Below are 20,311 nucleotides of genomic sequence, written 5' to 3'. Positions count from 1 at the left end.
ACTTTGTCGCTTATTTATAAGGGAGGTAATGAACAAAAAAATTCTACTATTGTGCGCAAACTGAAGTCCACTTAATCTTTCTAAAGCCATACATAGTAAATTCGGTAATGGATTTTTAAATGGGCGAATGCGTCAAATGTAAACAAATGGAGTTATCAGTTGTCTTAAAAAGGTCGTTCGGAGATCTACATTTTAATTGTTCAAAGTTACCTGAAGGATATAAAAGTTCCGAGAAATTAAGAAAACAGAATAATATTTCTGCTTGGGGCTAACGATGCTGTCAAACTTTTAACGCGTTTTCCCGAAACGGAGATGTTTCAGGGATTATTTCGTCATTATTGCAGTTTAATGTTTGGATTTAAATAAAGTTATTAAATATATTTTACAGAAATTGAAACAAATGTATTTTTTTTTGTTCTGATACTATAAATATGTTAAAATTACAATCCACATTGATACACACTGTTTGACAAGCAGTTGTCAAAAGTTACGGCTAAGAGAAGCATCAAAACATAAGAAGACTGGAACGCTCTTTATCGAATAACTATAAATTTGGTAGTTGGTAGCCTATTAAATCCTTGGTCTATAAATTTTCCTTAAACAAATTGGCAGTTGGGTTCAAGATTGATTTTTTGAGAAGAAAAATCTTAAAAAAGGTGTAGAGATGAAACATAAACCCCGTCTGAAGGCAGTGTTAAGAAACAACGTCAAAAATTCGATAATATATTTTATATTTGCATTTCGTACTCAGTAGAACCCCGCTTTTCCGAAGTAGTCGGAGAAGAGCTACCTCGGATATGTGAAACCTCGGATTAAACGAAAAAAAAACATTTGAGCCCATATTCTTTTTCTCTGGTTGCATACCAACCAGGCACAAGATACGTGGATTTAGTATAAACGGGCAGGACATATCCAGGATATTTTATCTAAAAACCTGAAATCATCCGAGCATTTTACTTTAAAGTCATCGACCAAAATCCGGGCAATATCCGGTCATATTTGATCAAAACCTTGAAATTACTCATCAAAATCAAGAAAAATATGAATAATTTTTTTTTCATCATAATTCATCTGAAGATCTTAAATCGTATTTTAAGATTTCAAAAAGTTTCGTCTCGGACGCGTGAGTTTACAACTCAATTTGTTCTTTTTTGTTTGTTTGAGAATGATAATAATTAGAATAAACGCGGGCAAAATCCGGGCTTTTCCAAAGAAATTGGGCAACCGGGCCGGACCGGACTTTTCCTAAATTTTACAATTTATATCCGAACAAACCCGGATTAAACTGGCAATCTGGCAGCCTTAATTTAGTACTCTGGTTAAATTAACCTACGTCTTCCAGTTAATTTTTGACCTAAACAAGCGAGAAACGCAGATTATAAGCAGCTTAGTGTACCTACAGAAAATAAAGTTTCATACCCCCTGTAGTTATGCAATTATGTGTGAAAATTGGCATAATTTTTTCGTAAAACATAAGTTTGTAACTATAAAACTAAGCTTCTAAACTAACTAAAAATTTTCAGCAAAAAATGTTTGACTTTCAGAAAGATAAAATTGATGAAAAAATTTCTTTAATTTTTTTTAAATTTATTTCATGTGGTGTTTTTATTATAATTCACATCATCTAGACTAAATCATTGAAATCATTAAAAGATTTAGGAGGAAATAATCTGGACAGCAATATTTTAGAAACAATCCCGAAACTGTCCATATTTATCAATCAACTTGTAGGGATGAGATGAAGGATATGCAGATAATAAATCAAATTTAATAAAAAATAAAATAAAATAATAGTTGTATTCGGCAACATTGCAGATAAACAAAAAAAAAATTTAGCAACACTACACGGAAAAATTGAGTTATTCATAAAATGTATTGTGATTACACCTTCAAAATAACTAGTCGGTTGTTGCTCAAAATTTGAATATCCCCAATTCAATTTTGAGTAGTTTTGGGTTGCCAATATACATATGCGAACTAAAATTCGATTATTCAGCTCTGTATAAAAAGTTTGCTGTTGTTGGAATCTGTTGAGAAGGGATGTTCAAAGCAAATTGTGAGCTTTTTTGCGGAAAAGACAAGAAAACAAACCACGTGTGTTGTGATGGTTTCTATTTTCAATCGTTTTTTGTTGGTGTAATCTTTATTGTTTACTCGTAAAAGGTACATTTCTCAACATTTAACGATTCTTGTATCTAATTGTTCGATTTTAGGGTGGATGCCAACGATTATCATCCGATGGGTACCACGACCATCTATTTTCTATTCTTAATAGGGCGACCCAAAGGTGTGGCTAGAAGTACAGAAAACAGCTCAACATGCCTCGGTGATCAATCCCTTTGGAAAGGGCGCTTTAATCAATTTACTAAGACCGACGGGAAAACTTCACGTCGATAGGCAGCTGATCAGTGTTGGTTGTACCGGATATTCAATGTTTGGTAAGTTACGAGAATTTCAATATTCTGACTACAACTAATAAACCTAATTGTTCGATTTCTCCTGTTTAAGAAAACCATCAGATATCGTAGCTTTCTGGCGTTCCGAGTGACATCCGCATATTGATTTCTGGCCAAAGGGCTATAGCTAAATGTGCCAACAGTCGCCAAAATATTTGGAAATGATTTCCGATGGGATTGGCTACTTTTCTACGTAAATGGATGCGGTTTCCGCTGGAGCTGCCAAACGAAACTAAAAAGCAGTTCGAAACCGAGGTAAACAGCTAGTAGAAGCAAACCAAGATAAGACGCTTGTATTTTTTTTTTTGCTTTCATTCATTCAAGTTTCTTTTTTCGAATTGCAGCATAAACGTTTGAAAATACCAACCAGTGCCAAGATCCCGCATGAAAATTTAAGAAAACTGAAATGGGATGAAAGCAAATGTAAGCTTTTTGCCAGGACAACTTTTCCAACTATCAAGATTGCATTATGGTTCCGCCGGAGCAAGCTTCCAAGATCGCGATAATCCTTCTCGTCCGATCAGTTTGGAAGAAGAAACTGGTTCTGACGATGGCCTTCACTATAATCCCAACGATTCTGGTTGACTGCTGGATAACTTTCGGCTTACGCATATTTGGTCCTTCCATGTGGATCTTCTACAGCGGTAACAAGAAAGGATAACATTTTTCAGGTCAGTCAATGTGCAACATGAAAATTTTAAAAATTTGTAAAGCTACCCCGAGCAGACTTTTATGGCAAAATTATAGCAAATTTTGCTATCACGCCCTGAGAGTTGAATTTGCTCTCATTTTGCTTGACATAAGGTGGTACACAGCAAAAATGAGAGCAAAAATTTCCATACATGGTTAGCAAAGTGATACCAAATTTTGCTAAATCTGAGACCATAACTACACCTCGTTTTCCGAGAGCTTGGAAAGCACAATGAAGGCAATCTAAGGCATCAACGAATTTTCTTCGATAGCAAAATAAGACATCAATATGCTCTCAAAATTTCCGAAAAATGAGGTATTGTTGGGGTCTCAGAAAAACCAAAATATGACATCACTTGACTAACAACGCGTTAGAATTTTGCTTTCATTTTTGCTGTGTACCACCCTAAGTCAATCATAATAATAGCAAATTTGGCTCTTAAGGCGTGATAGCATTATTTGGTATTGATTTAACATAGAAATTTACTCGAGAGATACAAATTTTAACGCCCAAATATATGCAATCTATTTGGATATAACTCATCATTTTGATGTTAAACTTAAATCGCCTTTAGTTATGCAATTATTCAAATGTGGCAGCTCGATTTTAAAAGAAATTATTGTGTGAGTTGTTCTCTATTTATTCCAATTAAAAAAGTGAGCTGGCAAATGAAAGATCTTCGTTTTATAAAGCGTGATTTAACAAAAATTGTGAGAAAATATGGGTTTTCGAGGCGGATAGCAAAATGGATCATAACCTGTTCTTATGGTTGCAAAAAGTTCTAAAAATTATCATACTGCCCTCTACATAATGATGTCATTATGCAAAACATCTAATTATATCATTTAGAAAGTTTATTTGATATATTAAACATGGTTAAGTTGCATTTCTCTGTGTGAGAGGATCAATAGATTTTGAATAACATGATTCTCGCAAACAAATGTAAATTTTCAGTTCAAATAGTATGGCTTGTGATATAGCTCAGTTGGCAAGTCTGTTGTCTCCTGAGCCGATGTCCACGAGTTCGAGCCCAAGAGTAAATATCGAACACAGTTGTACCGGATAGTTTTTCAATAACGATCCGCCAACTGCAACGTTGATAAAGTCGCGAATGCCATAAAGATGGTAAAACGACTATAATCGAAACAAAAAAAAAAAAAAAAAGAAAAAAAAAAAAAAAAAAAAAAAAAAAAATTTCAAATAGAAAAACAATGATAAGTCAATTGAGGTTATATTCCTTCATTCTTCAACACACCTTTTTTATCATGAAAATAGAATTAAAATACGAACCTTTGATGCAAAGTGTTTCAGAATCTTGTATTAAAAACAACACAAACTAATATCAAATATCTCGAAAACGCGGATATTCTTGAGCCATATATTAACATAAATTGGGCTGAATTTGAAAAGTTATTAACACAAACTAGTGTCATTGCTGAATTTTTGGGAAATTTGAGAAAATATGCAAAATCGATTTTTTTATGTTGTTTTAGGAAAAACATTGATTTTTAGTCTTAACCATTCACATATAAAATCCAGCACCTTCTCAAGCATGCAAATATGCAAAATCGTATAGAAAGTAGTTAATAATTTCAAAATTTATGTTTCAAAATTGTTTAGTGACTAAATATCTAATAACGTGTTCAAACGTACTCAGGTGTGTTATTCTAATTAAAAATTGATTATTTAACTGCATTGGAGATTGTTTTGCACATTAAAAAATGATACTTTTTTCAGAAAAAAGGAGACTTGAAAATTTGTTTTTTTTTTAATTAAGCGCGAATTTCATTGGCAATTTCATTTTATGTTAACCCGATAAAAGACTGTTTCTTGAAATGCCTGTATTCATACTAAACTTATTTTGTTAACTCTTAAAAGCTTGTTTTTTTTCTACGTGGGAATAGCAATTGATGATGCTGTAAGAAGCATTTCATTTTATTCGAATAACCCAACTGAATTGATATTAAGACGATATCTAGTATCTGATAATATAATATAAGTATCTGATCAATTACAATGCGATGATTTTCGTATTTTTGCATATATTCTCAAATTTCTCACACATGACTAAAGAATCAGTTACAAAAATACTTTATGTGAACAATTCCTTTCTCTATTCAGATCTTATTATCTGAAAATATGACACAAAAACATCTACGCTTTTATCACAAATTATTTATCCTATAATTGGATTTTGGTTCTGACCTAAATTGTATGAAAATAGATTCCGTATCTACTCACCTACAACTCTGCTCCACATCATTGGCTCTATTATAAATTTAAGAATCGTCAAAATAGATAAACGAACACACAACAGGTAAACGATTTTGGTAGACCACTGATTTATATCTGTGAAAGGTTAAAAACAAAATGTTATAAGAGTATAATAGGTATTTAAATTAGTGTAGATACCAAACTGTTACTCAATGCTGCAACCGACGAATCTCAAGAAAGTAAATAAAAAAAGGATTCCTATCGTATTCAGCGATGCCACACATACCGATTTTCCGGTATTTATACCGATTTTTGAGCAAAATTTTGACCAAGAATCGGTATATACCGATAACCGATTTTTGGCAAAACATACCGATTTCATACCGATTTTTAAGATTATAATTCAATCTACATTCCACTTCCACATTCCCACTTAATTCAAGCTATCCTCGTAAAGGTCCCGTAGAAAGGAGACAAAGTGCGGTAGCTGGCGTGGCATAAGTTGATCTGTACAACTTTTAAAGTACCCTGGAAAGATGTCCACGACTCACTCTCATAATTCGTTCAGTTTTTCGGGCTGATTTGTTCCTATGTTCTGTCAAATGATGCACTATTATAGTGCTCAACCTCAAAGCCAATGGACTCAGCTCAAGGCTGATATTTGACCTTCTGCGACTGCCAGCAAAGGTAGAAGTTTCTAAAGACATTAACCATTGACAATTCTCTTGTCTCCTGAGATGCTAACTTTTTAAGGGAAAATATGTACCGTTATGGAATATAATCCTTGTTCAACTTGTCGCCAGGTCTGGTATGTCAAGATTTGAAGTGCAATCAGATACACGGTTTGTCATATCATCGGTATAATCTTCGATCCTTCTCCATCTTGTTAGCCAAGTAAATGATATCACATGTATCTAACTGCAGAGATCGCCAGGCCACGCCAGGCAAAATGGGTATTTTCAATTTTAGAAAAACTAAGTGTTTTAAAATATTTTTCATGCGAACACCTTCTTTTAGAACACGTTTCTCATTTATTTTCGCATAAAATTCTTGGGTTTTCATATGACTAACGAATTATTATTTAAAAAATAAAATTAATTTTCCATTGGCTTAAAAAATTTGAAGCAACAACTCTCTCAACTTTCTGCAATCATTTATTTTTTTAATCGCTAGAACTTTTATCTAATACTTAAGGCCAAAGCTGAAATGGCCAGTTTGGCAAAAAAAAATCCTATCAACCAAACGAAGAACATCAACTTGGGTCCATATTTACCTCGAACATCAAAAAGCCATTGGATTTGTAAGTGCTTACTAAATTAAAATTTACTTTAGGTTGACATGGTTCTATTGTCTCATCTAATTTATCAAATTTACATCCCACTTCAGCTAAACATCAATTAAAGTATCAAGTTTTTAATTCATTAATAAACCACGTGTAACCTGAAGGTGATCGCCATGCCCTTGTTTTTCTTATCAAACGGTAACTTTTGAATTAGATTTCCATTCAATTATGAATACTGAAAAAAATGTTTTCATTTGTGATTTTTACTTTTCGTCTGCAAAAGCAGTTAGTTTAAAAATGAAAAAAAAATTATAAGTCGATACAAACATAAAGTTTTGTTAAAATTTCAAAACTGTCTTTATATGTAAACTTGCGTTACCTAGAACCAAGTTACGGAAAAAAATGGAATGATATATGCAAAACACACTTAGTCAGCTAGTTTTATACTAATAATTAACATTCATAAGAGTTTTTAGACTTGCTTTTTATTGCAAGCTTCCATTTATATTAAAATACGTTAGGAAGTTGAAATGTAAGCGTTTTTGAATATCCAACTCAAATACCGATTTTCATACCGATTTTTGGGATTTCCATACCGATAAAAGATTTTTTTGGGTTCCAAAATACCGATAAAAATGTGGCATCACTGATCGTATTTGGACAAAAAGTTCGGACAGTACCAAAACTCGAATTTGATAGATTCTTTTGATACGGTGCTAACTCCACTCCAACGTCACCCGATGCAACTGGTTTCTGGGAAGCCGAGGGCGCAGTACTATTCAATATCCATAAACTAACGGTCGTCTTTGAACCAACGGCAGCAGATTCCAAGTGGAAGTAGTTACCTAGTCCGATCCTGATCACGGGTATTTCATGTAGCAACCTTAGAAGCGATTATAACCTTTGCCAACTTGCATCCGGCATATACTACTTGCGGGTACGTCCACCGGATAATCGAAACAAGGATGACATTGCTGATTGTTGACGGATGCCGATCCGTAAACTGGTGCTTTGATTATAGCACTTCCAGTTACGCTGTAACACCGAAGGCGTTCTGTTGGAAACATTGAGCATTACGTAGTTTCATTAGTAAGCATTTTAATGAAGAATCTCACCTGGTTATTAATAGTCATATCAGCAGTCCGAACTAAATTGAGCTCCACAAAGGAGGCCATTCCATGCGGTGAAATCCTCGTCGAACCACTTCTCGGGTTTTATTCTCCAGCAACTGCCGGTGCACCACAAAAATCACAACACAAGAACTCCACAGAAAACACAACACAAGTTTTGTTACTTTATGTGGTATGATGGTTGGACCAGTAACATTGTATGTATGTCCAATTCGTTTATTTTGTTGTTTAATAATAAATACACATGTTAATGGTATAATGTAGAGATGTACCGAATATTCGGTCGGCCGAATATTCGGCGCCGAATATCGCAAAAAAACCGTTAAGCCGAATATTCGGCTCACCGAATAGTTGAGCTAAGTATTCGGCCGAATAGGCCGAATAGGCCGAATATGTATTATTTAAATTTATTCAATAACAGATTTGTGAAATTTTTCAAATGATTTGAGATAATTTTTGAAATATCTGGAAGTTTTGTTGAAAAAGCTACACAATCATCAAAAACTTATGGTTCAGCAAAACATCTAAAGGGTATCTGTATACCATTCTCTGTAGATCGTACAGGAGAAAGCTGTCGAAAATCGCTTTATACATACTTTGATTATCGTTCATTCTAGATTTTCTTGATATATCAAGGCTTGCCCATAAATCCAATAAATAATTCGAGATAAGTTAAATCTGATCGGGATGCACAGATATTGATGAAAACTTTTTGGATTTTGCCCTGGTTTATTCAGATTATTTGCTGAATCAAACTAAAATTTATCTTTAAAAATTTGAATATTTTGTGCTCAAAAACGCTTTTAGTAAATTCCAAAAACAACATAAGTTTTTGTTTATTCCTTCGAAACGATTTTTACACTGGTGCTGTGATTCATTGAAAACTTTAAATTTTAAGTGTTTTCTTTCTTTTTTTTCCCTTGTATGATTTGCCCTTTTTTAACTTTTTTTTCAAAATTCGCCCTAAACTTCCCGATTATGTGGATGCGTTGTTTTTAACAAATATTTTGAAAATATCTTACTGAAATTCGTTATCAAATAAGTAATTTCTAATTGCTTGGCACCTGTTTCGACATGTTTTGTCCCAGATTTCACAGGAACCCAATATTTTTGTTGATAAACGCCCTAGAAGCGATAAGTCATCTGATATCCTTCCTGGTTGACAATAATTGACTCAAAACACGAGGGGCATTAAAATGGAAGAAAAAGAAGGTAATTGAAATAAGTAATCACTTTTTTTCATTGAAAATCCAATAGAATATTCGACCGAATATTCGGCCGAATATTCGTTTGGCCGAATAGTTGGAAAGGTCACTATTCGGTATTCGGCCGTTCGCCGAATACCACTATTCGGTACATCTCTAGTATAATGCATTGACTCAAAAAATGGAATAAACCTAAAAAAAATCATATTTTTTAAATGTATAAAGATTATTAATGGCAGAAAGTCAGGAAAGAAGGAATTTTATTTTCCATCAATTCCCGTTAATTCTTTTATGATTCAAAACGTAAGTCATGTTGCTTTGTTGAGTTTTTTTTCAGCGTAATGAAAGTGGCTAGGAAAAAAGTACTTATTTCCAGCTCAGCAAATTTTGACATTCTATCAATTTTATCAAGATAAATCGATTTACTGAATTTTCAAAATCAGGTAAGGTCGTCAAAAAATCAATAAACATCAATAATTTATAACACAAATGAAATTGTAATATATTTCAATGTTTTAAAATAAAATTTAAATATTCAATGTTTATATTATGTCCAAAAGATGATTATGAGATAAAAAATTTTACCAAAATATACTTGTTATCCAATATAAGAGAATTTTAAGACCAATTAAAAAATACTTATAGTTCATGACATTTTGAAATAACCAATACAAATCTCGAGATCAGTTTGTTTTGAGCTATTAACAGCTTTAAATTTTCAAAATGGCCAATTTTGTCATTTAAAATTTTGCCGTTAAAAATTATTCACATAAGATAACGATATTTTGATGATGCAATACCGCCATTCCAGCCAATTGATACTTTAATGAAACCTAATTTTGCCGTCAGACTAAACATAACACTAAAATATGCTATCATTTTGGCATTGCTAGGTCATTTTGATTTCATTTTGCTGATGCTTATCAGTTGTGATCCAAGAAGGTTAAAAATCATCAAGGAAGGCAATCATAATCGAGACGTTCGATCTAATAGTCTGCGTCCTTCTTTACCACATCATCATGTGTTGCAGGAATGTTTCAAATGCAGGAGCGTCATTGTCATGCATGATTGTTTATATGATTTAGTTGGAGAAGGAAAAATTTACTGGTGTGATTTTTTGGCTCTGAATTTAGTAAAGCTGGCTGGCTGGCTGGCATGGCTCAGTAAAAACGATTGATTTTTGGAAGATTGGCCTAATCTATGTTTTCGTCAATTTTAATTTTGAGTTTGAAATAGTTTGAGCATGTACTTTATTTAAGTCAATTAGGTTAGGCAACATAGGGAATTTTGGGTCACCATCTTTCATGGATTATTTAAAAAATGGTCAAAAGTATGAAAAATTGTTTTTTTAATTAAGAATTTGATTTATAACACCCCCAAATATGGTCCAAAAATGTATTGAATTTACGGGTGAAAATATTTGTTTTCCTGTACCTCGTTTGTTGAAAATCGTTATGCTTACATTCTGGCGCAACTCTGCTTTATAAAGAAAATTGAACAAAAATTTGATTCAATTATACTTTCGTTTCACTCTCAACCTGGTTTTTATCAATCTATTATATTTCCGAAAAAAAATGAAACCTTGTGATGTTTAATTTTACTCTCGCAGAGAAATACAGCAAATCATGCTATCATTTTGCTCTTAGTACCTCATGTTGGTCTCAGCTTGCTGTCAAATTGAAGTTGGTTATGCCTTAATGATGCCTAGTTTTGCTTTCGGTAAAATAATGAGAGCAAATGATGCTATCATTTGGCTGTTGACACCTTATTTTGGTTTCAATTTACTATCGATTTGGGCATCAAAGTCTGCTCGGGACACTAGAACAATCCTAAAGTTTAAGTCAATTTTAATTCCAATAGATAGCGCTAAGTCGTTTTAGTTTAGAAATATTTTATTAATTAAAAAATTTAATTTTTTTGAGATTTTTTTTACATTACAAATTGATTATTGTACAGTACAATAATCAGTTTGTATTGTAAAAAAAATACAATTTTTACAATTTAAACGAGTTAAATTAAATTCTTTTTACAGATCCTTCGTTCCTTTTTGGCATTGACGTTGGCAACATGAACATTAATCAGTTTCAGACGTTGAAAGATCCGATTTGAGCCATGTGAGGTTTGCTGCTGAAATAAAAATATGAAATGATATTCCGACACCGAGGTGGCTTGTCGTATTTGAAATTGGCAATAAAGATTATATTTCTCCGCACTAGAATTATTTTTTGTGATATTTTGAGAAATTTCATTTATTTTTACATTTTTATAAACATTTTGAAAATGCATGGGCATCCCCATGTCAAATTATACAGAATCGACTAACTGGCTGAAAGCTCAAAATGTATAAAAGCTTTTTGCTCACGCTCTGCGTAAAGCGCCCGAAGTTAAAACTAAGTGGAGACACTTTTGTCGAAACTGTATGGATTTTTATACAGAACAGATTAACTTCGGTTACCGTGTAGGCAAAACAAACGAATCAAGGCAAGCCATTGATCTATTCTCGTGAGTGACAGACGTGTCTGAATAAATTTCTGAATTGAGATTCATAAGAATTGTAAAATCACGACAATTCGGCCATCCGGTGGAAAAAGGCGGAATTGGCTTAGGAGGTACAGATTTTTAAGGCTGCTGTTGATTTTTAAAACTATTGCTGCAGATTGTTTGTTTCCCAGACAACCATTTGGTGAGTATTTCGAATTTGCAATATACGTGCAAATATACGTGTAAACAAATCGCATATATTACAGCAAAACCAGTATATACGTATCATTTTGGAGGCTATATAGGTACATCAGCACAAATATTCCTTCCGGTGGAAAAAGACGGAATTAGCTTAGGAAAGGCAGATTTTCGAGGCTGCTTCTGCTGATTTTTTTCTCCGGGGAAAAAGACAGAATTGGTTTGGGAAGCGCAAATTTTTAAGGTTTTTTCTACTGATTGTTTATTTTGATTTGGTCTTCTAGTAAAATTGGACAGAAGCGCAGATTTTTAAGGCTACTGCTGCTGATTGTTTGTTTTGATTTGGCTTCTGGTTGGGAAGGCTGTTTCTAAGAATACTAACGAATTATTCCGGCTCTCGTAAACAGAGACAGAGTGACAAGAAAAGCACACTTTGGCAAAGCTGTTGCTAAGAAATACAGAGCGACAGGAAAAGCACCGATTGGGAAGGCTATTATGAAGAATGTTTTCGGATTGGATGAATTGGTCGGATGGTTATTTGAAAAACAAAATTTTTATTTGAGAATAATAATAGTCAGTAAATAAAAGATTCTATTGAGAATAGAGTTGAGAAGGAATGTAGAGATGAGATAAAGAAAAAGCAGAAATTTAATAAAAATTTTAGGATAGAGAATAAAGATGTGGAATATGGAATAGATATTAAGGATATTTGGTAGATGAAATTTTGTTTTAGAGAAGAAAAAAAAATAACAAGAGTCGATGCGTAAAAAGTTTTTGAGAACAGAGATGAGAAGGAATGTAAAGATGAGATGAACGATATGCAGAAAATAAATCAAATTCAATATAAAAAGAATTTTAATTTTTTTGAATTCGGTACCACTGAAGATGAATAAAATAAAATAAATGTTTATGGCAACATTTGTTATTTTGGCAACACTGGGCAATACTTACAAAACAGAGTCAGCCATTGATCTTTTTAAGTGAGTGACCGACGTGTCTGAATGAATCTCTGAATAGAGATTCATATTTATTGCAAAAGCATGACACAACTGAAAGCTGAAAAAAAATTGAAAATGTAGAAAAAAATTAATACAAACAACTACAATACAAATACAATACAAATACAATACAAATACAATACAAATACAATACAAATACAATACAAATACAATACAAATACAATACAAATACAATACAAATACAATACAAATACAATACAAATACAATACAAATACAATACAAATACAATACAAATACAATACAAATACAATACAAATACAATACAAATACAATACAAATACAATACAAATACAATACAAATACAATACAAATACAATACAAATACAATACAAATACAATACAAATACAATACAAATACAATACAAATACAATACAAATACAATACAAATACAATACAAATACAATACAAATACAATACAAATACAATACAAATACAATACAAATACAATACAAATACAATACAAATACAATACAAATACAATACAAATACAATACAAATACAATACAAATACAATACAAATACAATACAAATACAATACAAATACAATACAAATACAATACAAATACAATACAAATACAATACAAATACAATACAAATACAATACAAATACAATACAAATACAATACAAATACAATACAAATACAATACAAATACAATACAAATACAATACAAATACAATACAAATACAATACAAATACAATACAAATACAATACAAATACAATACAAATACAATACAAATACAATTCAAATACAAATTATGATCCATAAGCCGTTAAATTATCTGTGAACATAGTACCTTTCTGTTTCCCACCATACTCTATTGCTTTTTTCTTCCTCTGAAAATTCATCGAGTAGAATCCGACTTATTCGGTTAACAAAGCTTCCGAGTTATCTGAGCCACCATTTTTCTTCCAAATTTATTTTATGTTTTTTGTTATCCCCGTTAAGTTTAAAGACTAAACTTGCCGAAAACGTCGATTGAACAGCATTACGAAATACATGTATATACCGAGCTATACCCTGGGTGATATGCAATATGCAAAAAGGATATGGTTTGTCAAAGTATTTCGTGTTATCCGAGATTTCAACTATAGGCCCTTCCCTCTACCCTAATACCTCGGATAAGCGAGGTTCTAATGCACTAGGTAATTGTGCTCCTTCCTATGGCCGTAATATCTTTGATTGCCCAATTGCTAATGGGATTTCTCACCATAGGAAATCACAATTGCTATCTAAATGAAATCTTGATTATGTTTTAGAGCTCAACTATGTCGTATTATCTTATTAGCTATCGGAAATCACAGCAATGAGGTCTCTTTCGGTGATTTTTCCAGTAAATATAATGCTCCTGAGCTGGTTGGGGGCCTCGTCGACTATAGTTATAAATCGTGAGGATTGCCCCCAGTTTACACTTCCAGAGTCCAAACCTGTCAGTTGCGATAGCGGTTTTTGGGAACTGGAACCGGCAGCTCATATTCCCGGAGCTGATAGTTCGTTGAAACTATTCCAGGCACCTTTTGGGCCCTTTGGTTGTTTCTTTTTTAGATTCTCCTGTCAGAATGAAGATGTTTTTGGAAAACTTACCATGATTGCACTGGTGAACCAAAATTTGACGTGCCCTGGCTTTGAGATAAGCATGTTGGAAGACAAATGGCAATCGAAGATCGGTATCAAATCCAGAGTCGCTTCTTGTGAGACTATAGAACGATGGATTGATCTCGACATTTTTATTTATAAGCAGAATGAGTTTATAGTGATCTACAGTTGCAAAAGACATTTATTGTATGCCAACATTGATATAGGTGCATGGATTTTAGTTAAAATGGGAAGTTCCAGCAAATTCAAGCAGAAAGTATTTCGACAATCCTTGGAGATGCTTGATCGAACTCCGGGCCTTGGCCGATCTTGGTGGATGTTAAACACATTCAACCCGGCACATACTTGTTGGGCTTCACCGAACTGTTCCTATCTGGAGGAATGCACTATGGCGAATGATGACGGTCATGATCTTCAGACACATTTAACCGTTCGAGACTTTAGCAGCATCCAGTACATCATAGTGGGACCTCTAGTGTTTTTCATTGTTGTTGTTCTGATTTCAAGTTTAATAAAATTATTCAATAAGCGGAATATAAGTCAGGTAGATCCATGCGATGAAACTGTTTCATAATAACAAATAAATAAATAAATAAAATTCGTTGCTTATGCCCATGCGTTAATAGTGTATCTACTGTGTGTGTGTTTTTTTATGATGAAAAATAGCTTCAGCACTTAACAACTAAACTATTGGTAACTGATTTGAAAACTGCATTATTCAAAATAATTAATTGTAAAGCACTTGACAAATCGAAGAAAAACGTGTTATCGCTTTCCATTTTTTTTTTTTTTTTGGAAAAAAGTCAATTTGACAAAACAGTTTAAGTATTTAAACTTGTGTGGCGACCTTAGATATATACATATTTTTTTTTTTTTGAATGACTGTGTATCCTGAATGCAAAATTTTATGATGGATTCATTTCCAGCTCTGGCATCACGAGAATAAAGGTTCAGATAAAAAGTTTTTACCGTTTGTAACAGTTGATATTTTGCATGTCGGTTTTTGTTTCTTTGTTCCGTGTCAATGGTTTATTATATTTATTTTATAAATATTAGAAAATAGTTCAAATTTAGATTTAAATAATGGATAGGAAAAACAAACGTCACAAACAGGAGAGGACACGTATAACATCACAAAACAGAAAGGGGGAATTACGGTTCAGTGGGTGGCAATTGCAAAATCGAATGACAGGTTGGAACGAGGAGGCCGAAGGCCGAGTGAAGACCACGTGTGCTTTGTTTCACAACATTAAGGCGCAATAGGCGAATAGTGAATCCACTGTGGGCCAGCAATTCGGTGGCACAATCCAAGTCCCGGACACCTCGGATATCCCTGTCTGGAAGGCAGCCTTGAGCAGGCAGTGTAACCTGCAAAAGCTCTGCAGTGTGCAGCGGCTGACGAACTTGCGAATAATCAGCGCATACCGAACGGTGTCCTCGGTAGCTGCTGATGTTGTGGCAGGTGTCGTGCCCATCTCGGTCTTGCTAGAGGTAGATATCTTCTGCTACGAGCACAGGCACATGCCCGATGTGCGGAAACATACCAGAGAGGCCTCGATGTGCAACTGGCAGCACCAGTGGGACAGCTCGGAACGTGGCCGGTGGACCCAAAGTTTGATCCCTAACGTCGGATCCTGGATGGACCGGAGACATGGAGAGGTGGATTTCTGCATAACACAGTTCTTGACTGGTCACGGATGCTTCATGCAGTACCATCATCGGTTTGGACACGTGGCCTCGCCATTCTGCCCAACCTGCGGTGACACGATAGAGACAGCAAAGCACGTAGTGTTCAACTGTCCGAGGTTCGAAGGGGTACGGGCTAACATGCTTGCTGTTTGCGGACCAGACACAACAGCCGACAACATCGTGCGGAGGATGTGTGAGGATACCAATACTTGGCGCGTGGTCAGCGATGGGTTCACCTGGATCATGACTGCCCTGCAAAGGAGTTGAAACCAGCACCAGTCCGCGACCGATGTAGGGTGACTCCTTCGTCAGGGAGCATCTGAGTAGTGTGCGTCCGATCCTGGCAGCAAAGCATACAAAGATAAGACTCTACCTTCTGCGTATGCCGAGCTGTCTGGTACGTCGCGCGTCTGTGTGTAGGATACTTCCAACGTTACCTTTGCGGAGTATCTGAGTCGAACGCGCCCTCTGCGACGGAGGCTGTGGGGATCAGACATGACCTTCTCCGCGATCGAACTCGCAGGGGGGGTAGAGTGGTCTCACTTCGCCGTCGGATGAGCCACTCGAGTCGGGTAGGATGACATCTCCGTCGGGATTCATCTTAGTCGCAAGCGTCAAAGACCCGTACGTGTGCTGTAACAGGCGTGAGTCCAGGGTAAGCTGCTCTCGATTCGGCTCACGGACGGGCAAAGAAGAGAGGGTCTCGAGTCAAACCGAGCGGAGCCCAGATCTTGTGTAGTTAGAGGAGATGTCATTGGTCTCTTGCAGTGGTCTCGAACAGAGGCGGAGCGCACGATAGTCGTGCAAACCAAGCGAGCCTCGAGCTACGAGTAAAGGCCGGACCTCGAGTCGCCAGAGGAGAGGGCCTTAGTCTTGAATCGTAACAAGAGGCAGGGTATATATGCTGGAGTTTTGACTCGAAGTTGAGTTAGCCGATGAGCGCTTAAGCGCATACTTGATTTCTCATCTCGGTTACAGCCTTTGATGCAGGTCCGGATGGGAATTATGACCAGATACCCCAAGCGGACTTCATGGCGTAGTGGTAATTAGTATTATGAGTCGTCCAATTGCACCCATGGACCCAGAGTAGCATACTGGGGGGACTCGGTCGCTCGCCGTGCCTTGGAATGCAATCCGTAAAAAGGATTTACCATCTGGGTGATCAACTAATAAAAAAAGACCAAAGCTCAGACCCCGATTTGTCACCACACATCCGTTACCCACCTCCCAGCCACCAGAACCGCCACTTGTGAGCCGAGATTCCCTGCCGCAGGCCTGCATCGACGTGAGTACAATTAACACACAATACACAAAACACACAGAAGTTATGAACACACTATAAAACATAACTTAAACGATAACGTTGATGCTAACGTTGTGTCTGGAGAACGGTGTGCAACTCGAGACCCCATACACCACCGATTCTCAACCTCTTCGAGGTGCTAACTGGGGGGGGGGGGGGGGGGGCAAGCAACATTAGCGGAGAACGGGTACCCAACACCGGTGGATGCTTTGGTCGCATGCTAACTGAGAGAGGGGGCTTGGTACGCGTCTGTTCTCCATGTCAGGGGCGGCGTGCGGAGTGCAACAACGTCCTGGTCTGGGGCGTTCGGGACCCAAAACAGCAACAGCACAACGGTCCTCCTGCGAGATGGCGGGTCTTGCAAGCCCGTACGCGCAGCTGGAGCGTGAATACGACGGTTGCCAATACATGATCGCTATCGGGGATTTTTACGCTTATTTAGGTCGGCCAGGAGGAGGAATTCAAACCGACAATTGGAAGGTTCAGTGTGCACCAGCCGATAAAAACGGCCTCAGACTAATAGATTTTGTCGCCTCCAAACGAATGACCGTACTTAGTACCTTTTTCCAGCACCGCCTCCCACACAAGTAAACCTGGAGATCACCGTACCAAACGCAATTACAGATCGACCACGTTTTGCTAGATGTGATGGACGAAAAGATTGCCGCGCGGGCGGCGGTAGTGCAAAGAAGCACCCGTCGAATTGTGGAAAATCACCAACAACGCAAGAGGCAGCGAGTCCAAATTTTCCAGGAGAAAAAGCGCCGGCTGGAGGAGGAGGAGCTCGAGGAGCTCAAGCCGAAATGTGGCGAGATAAGGACGGGGGCGTCCTGACGGACTATCGTGAGGTGATCAAAAAGTGGAGCAGCACTTCAATAAACACCTGAACGGCGCATATATAGAAGACCAAGACGGAAGGTATATCGCCGGCGTAGCCAACGGTGTAGAGAAGTCATAAAAATGGGCCCGAACAAGTTGGCCGATTGCTTACACCGGTTGATGGTTCGGATCTGGGACACAGAACAGCTACCGGCGGTGTGGAAGGAGGGGGTAATATGCTCCATCTACAAGAAGGCTGCGAGAACAACCGAGCAATCACTGTCATCAATGCCGCCTACAAAATGTTGTCCCGAATCCTACTCCGCCGCCTAACGTCACATGCAAACAGATTCGTGGGAAGTCATCAAGCCGGCTTCATGAAGGGACAGTATACAACGGACCTGATCTTCACATTACTGCAAATCCTCCAATAACGCCTTGAACACCAAGTCACTACGCACCATCTATTCGTCGACTTCGAAGCCGCATACGACACGATCGACCGTGACGAGCTATGGAAAATCATGGACGAGAACGGCTTTTCCGGGAAGCTGACCAGACTGATCAACGCGACGATGGATGGAACGCAGTGCTGTGTGTGGATTCCGAGTGAATTGTCGAGTTAATTCGAATCGCGCAGGGGGCTTCGACAAGGCGATGGTTTATCCTGCATGATGTTCAACGTGGCGCTGGAAGATGTTATTCTACGAGCGATGAGTGAAATGCGGGGCACGATTTTCAACAGATTCAGTCAATTTATCTGCATTGCCGATGACATTGATATCTATAGTCGGGAGATCATTTGCGGCGATGGAGTCTCTAATTACAATTATAATTTGCCGATATACCATAAACTTAGATAAGAATATATCCCAGCGGTGATCAAAAAAAGATAATATTAATGAAAACAAGATGTTGAAGTAATTTGTTGTAAGCTGTTTTCTTTCGAAGTATTTGCATAAAATGTGAGAAACCTCATAAAATGGAAGAAATACGTTAGTTTTTCTGATCAAATGTCTTTCCACAATGTGATAACCCTTGCTCCTGCTTACTCACATATCTGGGCACACCACTATACACGAGGTATATAGGGAAAGCTCTAGACTCTTGGTCGTATTGCATATAGATAACTTTGATCTTCCGTCACATCAAAAAGCGGGTGACGCTCTCTTACTCAAGTTACCCGCTGAGTTAAGCCACAAGTAAATAACAAATTAAGAAGTTCTCCCCCTTTATTTTCTCGCTACGAGAATTTTTTTGGGTCCGGCTAGTAAAACTACCAAAATGAGCGTGGCGACGAACGTGTTAACACGTTCGTCGCCACGCTCATTTCGGTAGTTATGCTAACCGGGCCCTAAGAAACTCTCGAAGCGAGAAAGAAAAGAAGGAGATTTCAAGCTTTGAAACGTGTGGCTAAATTGAGCGGCTAACTTGAGTAAGAGAGCGTCACACGGTTTTAATGTGACGGGGCCTCCCGAAAAATACAACCGTCACCCGAATATGGATCCCATGGTGACGAACGTACGAAGAGTACGTATGGTATCCCTGAAGCCTCCCAGCATTAAAGCGTTTTGGATATGTCGAAATCGACTATCACATAATGCTGGAGCAATCTACAGTAGAACCCCGCTTATCCGAGATAGCTGGGGAAAAGGCTACATCGGATTACACGAAATATGTACATTGAAAACCCTATCCTACTGCTTTGGTTTTGCCTATCATCTAGGCGCATAGCTCGGTAAAAACATGGATCTTGTTTGAACATGATTGCTCGGATTACCCGGAAGCTCGGACAACCGGAGCTCGGATAAGCGGGTTTCTACTGTATTGACAAAAAACGGGTACTAAGCTGCGCACTTAGTTATGTTAGAATAAGAAGAATGACATAATTTTCTTTCGGATTTTTATAAAAAAAAGCCTCAAATCAAATGGAATAGTTTTTAAAACAACCGCATTAAATGCATTTTGTCTCTACTTCAATCATCATAAAATTCGGTGTACTGTTTTTCTCTAATTCACTACAATTTAATAAAACTCTAAAAGGAAATGTTTCAGCTAGCGCATTCATAGGGCTGCACTTGAGTACCAGCACAAACCCTGTAACACTTCCGCGATAAAGAAATGACAACAACACCAACTATGAGCACAATGGGTCCAATCGCAATTAACTTATAATAACTGAAGTTCTGGTCTATCGTACGTATCAACCGATCATCGACCTTAGT

At 36.7% G+C, this 20,311-nt stretch overlaps 1 long non-coding RNA gene across 1 annotated transcript; it reads left to right on the top strand.

Moving 5' to 3' along the window:
- The first annotated feature begins 2,075 nt into the window (after positions 1-2,075).
- Positions 2,076-11,141, top strand: LOC129749470 (uncharacterized). Its single transcript, XR_008738055.1, has 5 exons — positions 2,076-2,163; positions 2,276-2,438; positions 2,509-2,711; positions 2,801-3,127; positions 11,011-11,141. It is a non-coding gene; the product is annotated as an uncharacterized LOC129749470 (long non-coding RNA).
- Positions 11,142-20,311: the final 9,170 nt, after the last annotated feature.

This window comes from Uranotaenia lowii, chromosome 2 (assembly GCF_029784155.1).
Source record: "Uranotaenia lowii strain MFRU-FL chromosome 2, ASM2978415v1, whole genome shotgun sequence".
NCBI lineage: Eukaryota > Metazoa > Arthropoda > Insecta > Diptera > Culicidae > Uranotaenia > Uranotaenia lowii.
This window is presented reverse-complemented; position numbering and strand designations above follow the sequence as displayed.